The following is a 10,467-nucleotide window of genomic DNA, read 5'->3' as shown; positions in this document are numbered from 1 at the left end:
CAGTTCCCTTCACCTGTAGCTAGAGTTTTCCTGCCTGGCCCACGGTCAGGGCAAATCTCTCTCACCCGCCAGTCCCACAGCCACTCAGACCCGACCAAGTAAACACAGAGACTTATATTGCTTACAAACTGTATGGCCGTGGCAGGCTTCTTGCTAACTGTTCTTACAGCTTAAATTAATCCATTTCTATTCATCTATACCTTGCCACGTGGCTTGTGGCTTACCGGTACTTTACATCTTCCTTGTCCTGATGGCGGCTGGCAGTGCCTCCTTCACCCAGCTTCCTGTTCTCTCAATTCCCCTCTCTGTTAGTCCCGCCTATACTTCCTGCCTGGCCACTGACCAATCAGTGATTTATTTATTGACCAATCAACAACACATTTGACATACAGACCATCCCACAGCATTCACCTACATTGGGTGGTTCATTATTGTTCTTAACTCCAGTGCCAGGGGATCTTATCACCCTCTTGAGGTCTCTGCAGGCACCCACACACATATGGTATACACTCACACAGACATGTACACATACACATAAATACATTTAATACAATTAATAAAAAATTTAATACAGGACAGAAATTAATGAAGTAGAAGTTTAAAAATAGGAACTGATAAAATGAAAATTTGTTTTTTTGAAATGATGAACACGCATGACAAACTGTTAACAAAAACTGACAAAAAGAAAGACAGAGAAGACACAAATTAACAAAATTAGGAATAAAAGGGAGATCCTTAACTCTCACCTTGCACAAAACTCAACAATCAATGGACTCAACATAAGACCTTATACTGTGAAACTGCTAGAGGAATTTGTATCAACTTAAAGGCACGGGTAAGGATTTTCTGAATAGGATTGTAGTAGCTCAGAATATAAGACCAACAATCAACAAATAGGATCTCATGACACTAAAAAGCTTCTATATGGGAAAGGAAACTGTCAGTCAAGTGAAGAGGCAGCCCACAGAAGGGGAGAAAAATCCTTGTCAATTGCCCATACCACAGAGGATTAGTGTCTAGAATATACAAAGACAAAAACCTAAACATCAAGAAAACAAATGATCCAATTAAAAATGGACTATGGAACTGAACAGAAAGTTTTCAAAAGAAGAAACACCAATGGCTAGAACCTTTAAAAGGGTTCACTGCCCTTAGCCACAGATTAAAACTACTTTAAGATTCCATTTCATTGCAGTCAGAATGGCCAAGATCAAGAATACAAAGGAAAACAAATGACAGCTTGAGTGGGGAAAAGGGAGGCTTTATACACTGTTGGTGAGAGTGGAAACTATGAAAGCTACTTATTCTAGTTTGTTTTTTATAACTGTGATAAACACCATGACCAAAAGCAACTTGTGGAGGAAAGGGTTTATTTGGCTTACTTCCATCTCACAGTTCATCACTGAGGGAAGCCAGGGCAAGAACTCGAGCAGGAGCTTGGAGGTAGGAGCTGAAGCAGAGATTGTGGAGGAATAGTGTTTACTGGCTTGTTCTCCATGTTTTGCTCATTCTGCTTTGTTATAAAGCCCCCAGGACCACCTGCATCAGTGCACAGTGCTGATCCCAGAAGACATCAATTGTTTAATGAAAGTCCCAGTACCAGACATAGTCAGGGAGGCTCCTGAGATCTCCAGACTGACACAGGCTATTGGCATTGTTATTGGCTGCTCAACATAACTAGATGGTAAGACCATATCACAGAAGACACCACACAATCAGGTTGTAAGATATATAAAAATCAGTCTTGAACTGATGAGGACACTTCCTCCTTGCTGGCTAGCTTTTATAATGCCAGAAAGCATTTTACTGGCTGTTGGCAGAGAAAAGGTAGTAATGATCTTACTCAATGATGGATTGGGCATGATACAATACCAACTTTCCATGCAAGATGTGCACACTAATGCAATAGTTGTATGTCTGTTGTGAGGGTAAATAAACTGTTTCAACATTATATTTGAGGTCTGCTACATTGGAGGAAATCCATGCCTGGTACTGTAAATCTGATCAAAAGTCTATGGCTGAAAAGTCGTATGCCCTAAGGAGGAACCTACTACTGTTATTGTGCTAAATGGTCCTTCTGTCAAACTACCTTTTAAATGCTGCTATTTATAACCATAGATCTGTGCTGTTCTCAACCTCTGCCAGAGAAGCTTCATTTCTGCAGTGTGCAGTGATCAATGCAGAGACTAATAACTGGCCAAAGTGCTGTGAACCAGTGACTGTGAGAATTCAGCCTTAGTTGTATATCTATATCATTTCTCCCACTAAGGCTCAGTGAACACCACTGTTGTAGAATATTATTTTAAGATGTATTACATTTTTTTATGCTTTGGAACATTTGTTAATGATGCAAAGATGTGTTGCATTCTTTTATGTTGCATTTGTTTGACGCTGTGAAGCTGCGTTACTTTGCCTGTCTAAAACACCTGATGGTCCAATAAAGAGCTGCATGGACAATAGCAAGGCAGGAGAAAGGACAGGTGGGGTTGGCAGGCAAAGAGAATAAATAGAAGGAGAAATCTGGGAGGAGAACGGAGCAAGGAGTAAGCAACAAGGAGAGGAGGATGCTAGAGGCCAGCCACCTAGCTATCCAGCCACCCAGTCAGCCATGGAGTAAGAGTCAAAGTGAGATTACAGAAGTAAGAAAAAGAAAAATCCCAGAGGCCAAAGGTAGATGGGATAATTTAAAGTTAGAAGAGCTGGCTAGAAAAAAATCCAAGCTAAGGCCGGGCATTTATAGTTAAGAATAAACCTCCATGTGTGATTTATTTAGGAGCTGAGTGGTGAGCCCCACAAAAGAGCCAAGACAGAAAAGAGCAAAAACAAACAACAACACACCATGGAAGAGCAGTCAGAAAGAACACAAGAGCCAGAGGATGGTAAAGAGTGTTGTGACATTCTGTCTTGCAGATAAGACACAGCTGTCATTACCTACTCATTACCTCATAGTAGCTGTGGCTCCCTGCATAAGACCCAAATAAAATAAGTTAGTGCAAATCCAAGCAAGAGGAGGGGCTCGTAGGGCTCTAGCCCTAGATTTAGAGCTATTGGCAACAGGTGGCTGCTGAGGGAATGAGAGTCATTTGGGAGTATGTGGCCACTTCTAGGTTGTCCATGTTCCAGTTGCTGGGTGCCTTCTTGTGGATTCTGATTGGACATAAACAAACTAGAGCTCCATCAATCAGTAAAACCTTCAGGTGAGTAGCAGGTCACTTCTTAATCTACTCGTTATAGAATCAGGAAACACTCTCGTCCAAAGCTGTTCACTTCCTTCCCCGGCTCTCACGTGCAGTAACACTGTTAAAAAGCGATTGCCTTCAAAACTTCAAGAAATCTATGAAAAATTCCTAGTCACAGTTTCCAGGTCATCCTTTTAATCTAAGAACCTTAAATCAACAAAAATACTTCTAAATTTTAAACTTAAAAAATATTTTTGATATTATCTTTTATCAACTTTCTTCTAATTTGAAGGACCAAATTTGCATAAATTGATCTCTCCTCATCTTACCTCTGACAGTAGATTTATAAACAAAACCCCAGGTTGGCAGATGATGCAGAAGTGCCACTTACCTGGGTGCACAGGGATTAAAGGGCAGTACTAGTTTTCTCCCACAGTTGCTGGAAAGCGATACAATTTTAAATCCTGCTCTTTACTTTGTTTCCCTCTCCTGGTACAGGCAGGTCTCTCCCCCTCACATTCTTAAGAGCTTACCAAATGTTGGAGCATCATGAAACCCTCAATTCTCCTCTCAAAATAAACTAGAAGTGTTTATTTTCGTGTTACATTTTAGACAAAGAATTCTTATTTAGGATGACTTTTAGGTTCTGGAATAAAACGATTTTAGATAAATTAGTTGGTTAAATTATTGTTATTGTGTTCATAAAAGCTGCTAAAAATAACCAGTTCCTAGGGGGGAAAATGCTAGGAAATATAATATATATATTATATTTAATATATATAATATATAATTTCTTCCTTAGATATTTCAGAAATTTGGCCTAGAATAAATATCTATTTATTTTTAATTGCAATAGAATTAAATACCAAGAATGACTAATGTATCTATAAGTCTTTAATAACACTGAAATTTACATAAACTAGGCTTTCCAAGTACTTAAAGTGATAAACATCCAAAGATAATCTGAGCCACATCTGTCTTGTTTCTCCTATGAATCTTGGAACATGAGTAAGCACTACCCAATGCCAAGCTACAAACTGCTTTCTTTTTTCTCTTAAATATGTTTGTTGAGCAAATGTGCCCCTCCTTCCTGGAGCTAGTGGAGGCCCCCAGCTCAGCTCAGTTGCCACTAGAGCGGGAGGAGTTATTTAAACACGAGAAATAGAGCACTTGCAAATGACAAATCTTTGTCCGTGTTTTCAAGCATGGAGGCAAACATTGGCAGCAAACACCAGCAGCAATGAAAAGAATCACTTGGAATTTACTTTATTTTCCCTTTATTTAGAATCAGTAAGGCAGTATTCAGTGCAGTCATAGAGAGACAGCTACAGCAGTTCCATGCCTCCTGCTGGCAAATGCAGCCCATCTGCCCTCTGAGAGAGGCTCTCAGGGACATTCTTCTCCACCCGCCATGGAGAGAGAGAGAGATAGAGAGAGAGAGAGAGAGAGAGAGAGAGAGAGAGAGAGAGAGAGAGACTATGTTCTTCCTTCCCAAAGCACCAGCTCTCTGTTGCCTCTATACATACACACACACACACACACACACACACACACACACACACACACACACACACATACACACACACACACACACACGTGTGCGCTCAAGGTGGGCGATGGATTCCTTTATACTCTCTATCAATGTTTGCTAATTCAGAGAGAGATTTGAGAAATTCCAATATCTTTCCAAACATCAAGCTTTTGTTTGTTTTGTTTTTGGCAATGCCACATTTGTGTTTACTGAGTAAAATCATAAATCACTTGTTATGTAACACTCTCATGTTATTTTGTAAAGAAACATTTAAACCTCTGTTAATGGCTCCTTTGAATTATTAAAGGTTGCCTTATATTTGAACAAGACTTTATACCTTATGAAAACCATATCACATACAATCTATTATGTCTCTAATAACAGCCCCCATACAAGGCAAAAAGACAAATGTCCAATAATCTCCCTTGAAAATCCAAGAGTGGTGCAGCTCTGACTCACCTCATCACCACCCTAGTGCTATCTGGTCCAGAAAACTGCCATTCTTGCAGTGTCTTTCGGTGTTTGTTTCCTGTGAACCTTCTAGAAACTCTTTCCATGTGATAAAGAAAACTCAGAGCAGAATATGGTGGTTTATACGGGCATTTACGTACAGGAACATATAAACTGCAAAATAATAGCTTTGTGCTTCAGCACAACAGGAATGCATGTTAGAAACCACTATGCCTGGAAATATCACTGTGTCTCCTCAAAAATAGTTCCAGTCCTTGGGTGGTCAACAACTGCCACGTTTAGTTTGTTTTCTTTACAATAAGCAGTGTGGTACGGGTCTGAATGGCCATCTCAGGAGAATGGACATTGCTGTGGAGAGGGCTGTTTAGGGCCAGTTTGATTGTGTGTGATCAGCAAGCATGTGCGTGACTATTAGAACTTTAGTACTTTTCCTATGGTATAAGTTTTGCTTTCCTTACCTCGTTTTGCCCTTCAGAGAAGGGATCCTTTAATGAAATGGAGATCCGTCCTGCTCCTTTGCGACTGCTTTTCCATTTGGTGTGCAGTCAACTGTGCATTTAATACAAACACTGCTTCAGGATTTCCTGAGCAGATAAGAAGCTGGTGTTAGGGTGCAGAGCTGAGAGAACCTGAACACAGGTAGCCCAGTGAATTTAGCTGGTGAATAATTATCATGATGAGTATAATTAATAATTATCTTGTGCCAGTGGAGAATTGTACTAATTGGTAATCTCTTCTCTTAAAAGTCCTAATATTTTATTTCTGCTTATTGCTAACTATCAAGTGGAATGTTAATGGAAACGTGGGTGACTGGTTTTGTAATAATTATTGCTGTAATCACATTCTGCAGCTAACCTCTAATTAAAATAAATCAGATGATGTAGAGAATTGGCTACAGAGTTGTGTTTCCAATAATATATCTTATTTGGAAAAAATTATTTTCTCCCACTGAAAGCTTTTGAAGATCAGATTAAAAACTATATGGCTATATTGCATTTCTAAGGAGATATTTTCTGTGGCAATATGTAGGTTAATTGCATATTCATATCGTGATGGAGTTTTAGGATAAACATGCGTTAGCATGTAATAAGTGCCACCATTTTAATGGAATTATAATATTCTTTCTTTGTAATTATGCGTAGGTCATTCTTGGATGTTCAGTGGGTAATGAATATATGTATGCAAACCTGGAATTTCTTGCTGAGTTCTTAAAAGCAATCAGAGAAATACGTCCATATGGTTTTTAAAACACTGAGTTGTGTGATTAAGGAATGATCATTTTTTCTTTATATCGCTGAGAATTTTCAAAATTCATATTTATAATAAGTACATATGTTAAATATATTTATAGGAGTATATGGATATGCATGCATATATGTGGATTTACACACATACGTATATGTGTATATGAACAGATATGATCCCAGGTATCAGTCCAAATTATCTTTGGTGATGAATGATCATCACACGTCATCAAGTGAAGGCACAGATGCTGGTAATAACTGCACACATGTCTATCTTCATATCGATAGAAAAGAAGACAGAATAATCTTCTAAAATGACAAATTTGGATGATAATTGGTACTATTGCCTGATCTTGCATCACCCTAATGCATAGCCCATTTTCATTCATTTGGTCAGAAAGCCTTTCCTGGAAATGGCTAGCTAGGAAATATTTAATCTTTGTGGGTCATAAAATGCATTGCAACTATTCAATTCTGTTCTAAAGCACTGGTAACAACACATAAAAGAATGTGTGGGTGTGTTCCAATATGTCTTTGCTTATTAAAACAAATGTTGGGCTATATTCAATCAACAGTACATAGTTTGACAACCTCTGATATATTAAAACCTGTTCATGAGCATTTCATGTATATCAAATGCTATTCTGAATGTAAGAAGTGTAAAAGTCAATAAGAAATAATACTTCTTTTGTCATCTTCCACTCTATTAATTGCATAAAGCATTTATTGTGATATGTTAAGGGATACAATGGAGAATGAGTTTAATTTTTCTTGACTTGTTTAGTTAGGTTCAGAGTTTGAAGAGTTATATACTTAGGTCAGTGTCAATTATTATGAGCTAGTTAACATACTGGTCATCAAAGTACCTAGAAAGTGTGAGTAGGAGTTAAGTAGTGAAGACGCAAATTGTTGAGTAATTTTTCATCCAGGTGGCATCATTTTTAGATGTTCAACAATAGTTCTATTGGCAGGCAATGTCCTGTGGAAAACTAAGGCATGGTTGAGATCCAGTTAATGTCCAGGAAGAACACCAATGCATAAGTAAGAGTTAATGACAACAAGCTTGAAAAGTTGGTTTGGAGTAGACTGTGGAGCCCCCGCTTCTACCTTAAAGACTGGATTTTGTTTCTGACCACTAATGTAGAGAATATGGAGCTTTGTAGAGCATTAGAATGCATGAAATGGCATGATAGCATCTAATAAAAGAGGAGTGGCTGTGGAGATAATACAGAAAATTGGTTGGAGAGGGAATGCTTTGCAGGACTACAAGTCAAAAACACAGCTCTGAGTGAAATAAAACAATATTTTAAGGACCTGAGCTAGCTTGCCATTTAGGGTTAGAGAGAATGAGAGCTTCAAGAGAATTCTTCTACACTTTAGAATCTAAAAAAGCATTGAAACATCTTGGCCTGAAATAAATCATCCCGGTGAGTTAGCTTGCTGCCCAGGCTGCTGTATACAGATTATTGAAAAGTAACTAAAGTAATTGTCCCTGGAATAAATAAAGGCAATGAGACTGGGGATGAATTCAGTTTTATCTGTAATGTTTTATGATTTCTTATTTTAAAATGATTTGAATGAAACATCAAAATTGGTAGATCTGCGTGGGTTTAATCTTTAATCACAGTCAGATTTCTTGGAGGCAAGAAATAAATTTTTCAAAATAGTTACATTTTGAGAACATACTAGTTAATTTCAAGCCAACTTTCTGTCACACGCTCTCCAAATTTGTGTTTATTTGATTTATATAATTATATAGGCATGTTTTAAGTTAAGTATTTAGTAAAGTATAAGTATAGACATATTACTTAATGTACAACATTTTTAAATTAAGCATTGCTCTTCAACTGAAGGTTCAGTATAATAAGAAACTTTTAAGGTCAAATTTTTACCAGTAGTATTAACATGTAACAATTAATGATAAAAAGGGGTCATGAATTTGAAAAAGAACAAGATTGGGTATATGGGAGGGTTTGGAGAGAGGAAACAGAGGAGAGAAATATTGTAATTATAATCTCAAAACAAAAAAGTCAAAAAGTTGCAATTTTACTCAATAATAAGGACAATGCTTTGAAGCCATTGAGAAATGATCTCATTCATAGAATGAAGAAGATTTCTGGCCAAATCCTGGAGGATTTGGGGAATTTTGAGCACAGACAAATTAGCCCACATGAATACCAAACAAAAGGCAAAGAAACTTCTCACCAAAATCATGCCATCTGAGAAAACAGAGCAGACCCTTGAAAGAATTGAGTCCTGTACATCTGTTCCCCACTTTGCTTGACATCTCATGGAGGCCGCTCTTTGTTTTCTTCCCTTGGAGATCATGCAGGAATCAACCGCCAAGCATGCCTTACACCTCCATGCCATCTAATTATAGCCTGCAACACTCCAGAGTGCTGACGGTGCTGAGCTATTGACTCTTGACACTCTCTAAAGCTCTTAATTATCTTTTCACATAAGCCCCTTTCAGACCTGTCAACTTCTTTGTATTGTTTATGAAGAGAAAAAAAAAAAAGCATACGAAGATTTCAGGACTATGGGCCTATGCAGTCAGAGCAAGCTCACAGTTAACCTTTGAGAGCACTCCTGTCTGTGCTTACATACAGACAAGATGCAGCAACTGTCTTGATTCCAGTTTTCAGCAGGAATGAGTAAACTTAGGCAAAGTGAAATGAAGTCCAACTTTAATCAACATGGCTCTTAAGTCACTGTTAAACTTTTCTTCCTTCAACTGTGTATCACACACACACATGCACACACAAGTGTACAATACAAATACACTTAGACACACCAAACCTATAAACAATGATTAAAATAGCTTGTAGAATTTTGTTCAAACATCATTTTTTTTTAAAAATGTATTATCATTATTTTATGTGTGTGCCTAATATGTATGTGTGAGCACGCGTGACACGGCATTTGTGTGCGGATCAGAGGACAACTTTGTGTAGGTATTTCTCTTCTTCCACCTTTACCTAGGTTTCAGAAATTGAGCAGAGGTCACTAGACTTTTACATCAAATGTCTGCCCACTGAGCCATCTCACTGGCCCCCAAACCTCAGTTTTGAACTCATTATGTGGTTAGGAAATTTCTAAGAATTTTCCTTTGCTGGTGTGAGTAGTTAAAGTCAAGTTAAGTAGACCACTCATGCCTTCAATTATGCCAGGCCTTAGATTCTAATTTCATTCTTTTCCTCACTTATTCTTTTATGCATCTTCACCTTGTTGAAATATGCAAGTAAACAGAATCAAATCTGATACTAAAATGAACAGCACAGATTATAAAACTTCTTATTAAACAGGAAAACGGTGAAACTCAGCAAATGTTCAGGAACACGCATATCAAGTGCTTAGGTATAGAAGTGTAAATGAGAACAGGAGAAAGTAAAAGAAAAGTCAGTGGTTAGAGGAACACTTGGCATTTAAAAGGCAAGGTCATGGATTTTGAATTATAGGATAGATTTTAATTCAAACATGTTTTCTCTCAGATGGTGGTTTTAATTCCATTTACCAGAGACAATGTTTTAAAACATAGCAAGAAGCCTTATCTAAATTAACAGTGTTAGTAATAGACTCCAGAATAAAATCCAGGTCCTTTTGATGGCCAAAGCAAGACCCTCCGCATCGTAGAAATGTTATATAAAGTAAAAGGTTCCATGCAGACCGAGGTCAGGGTAGAGCTCAGTGTTTCACTGTGTGCTCCTGAACATGTTATCTTGGTCCCGGGAAATAAGTTTCTAGTCAGTAAGTTTAAAAGGATAGCACGTACGTATGTAGCTCATAAGCTTGCTACAAAGTCCAAATGTGGAAATCCATGTAAAGAGCACGCAACACTGACTTCCACGGTTTTGAGCCTTACAGCTTTCATCAAAATCTTGCTGGGATAAAAAGAAAAAAAAAAAGACACAGAAGTATACATGAATGAAATTCTCAAAGAATAAATTTTTAGAAGGACACAGAAATCACAATAAAGTGACCAAACTAATACACCAACTCCAATCTTATAATTGCATCAGCAGTTGGTTCTGAATAAAGATAA

This window comes from Peromyscus eremicus, chromosome 1, assembly GCF_949786415.1.
Source record: "Peromyscus eremicus chromosome 1, PerEre_H2_v1, whole genome shotgun sequence".
In the NCBI taxonomy this organism is placed as follows: domain Eukaryota; kingdom Metazoa; phylum Chordata; class Mammalia; order Rodentia; family Cricetidae; genus Peromyscus; species Peromyscus eremicus.
The sequence above is the reverse complement of the archived record's forward strand: the minus strand, read 5'-3'. Positions refer to the sequence as shown.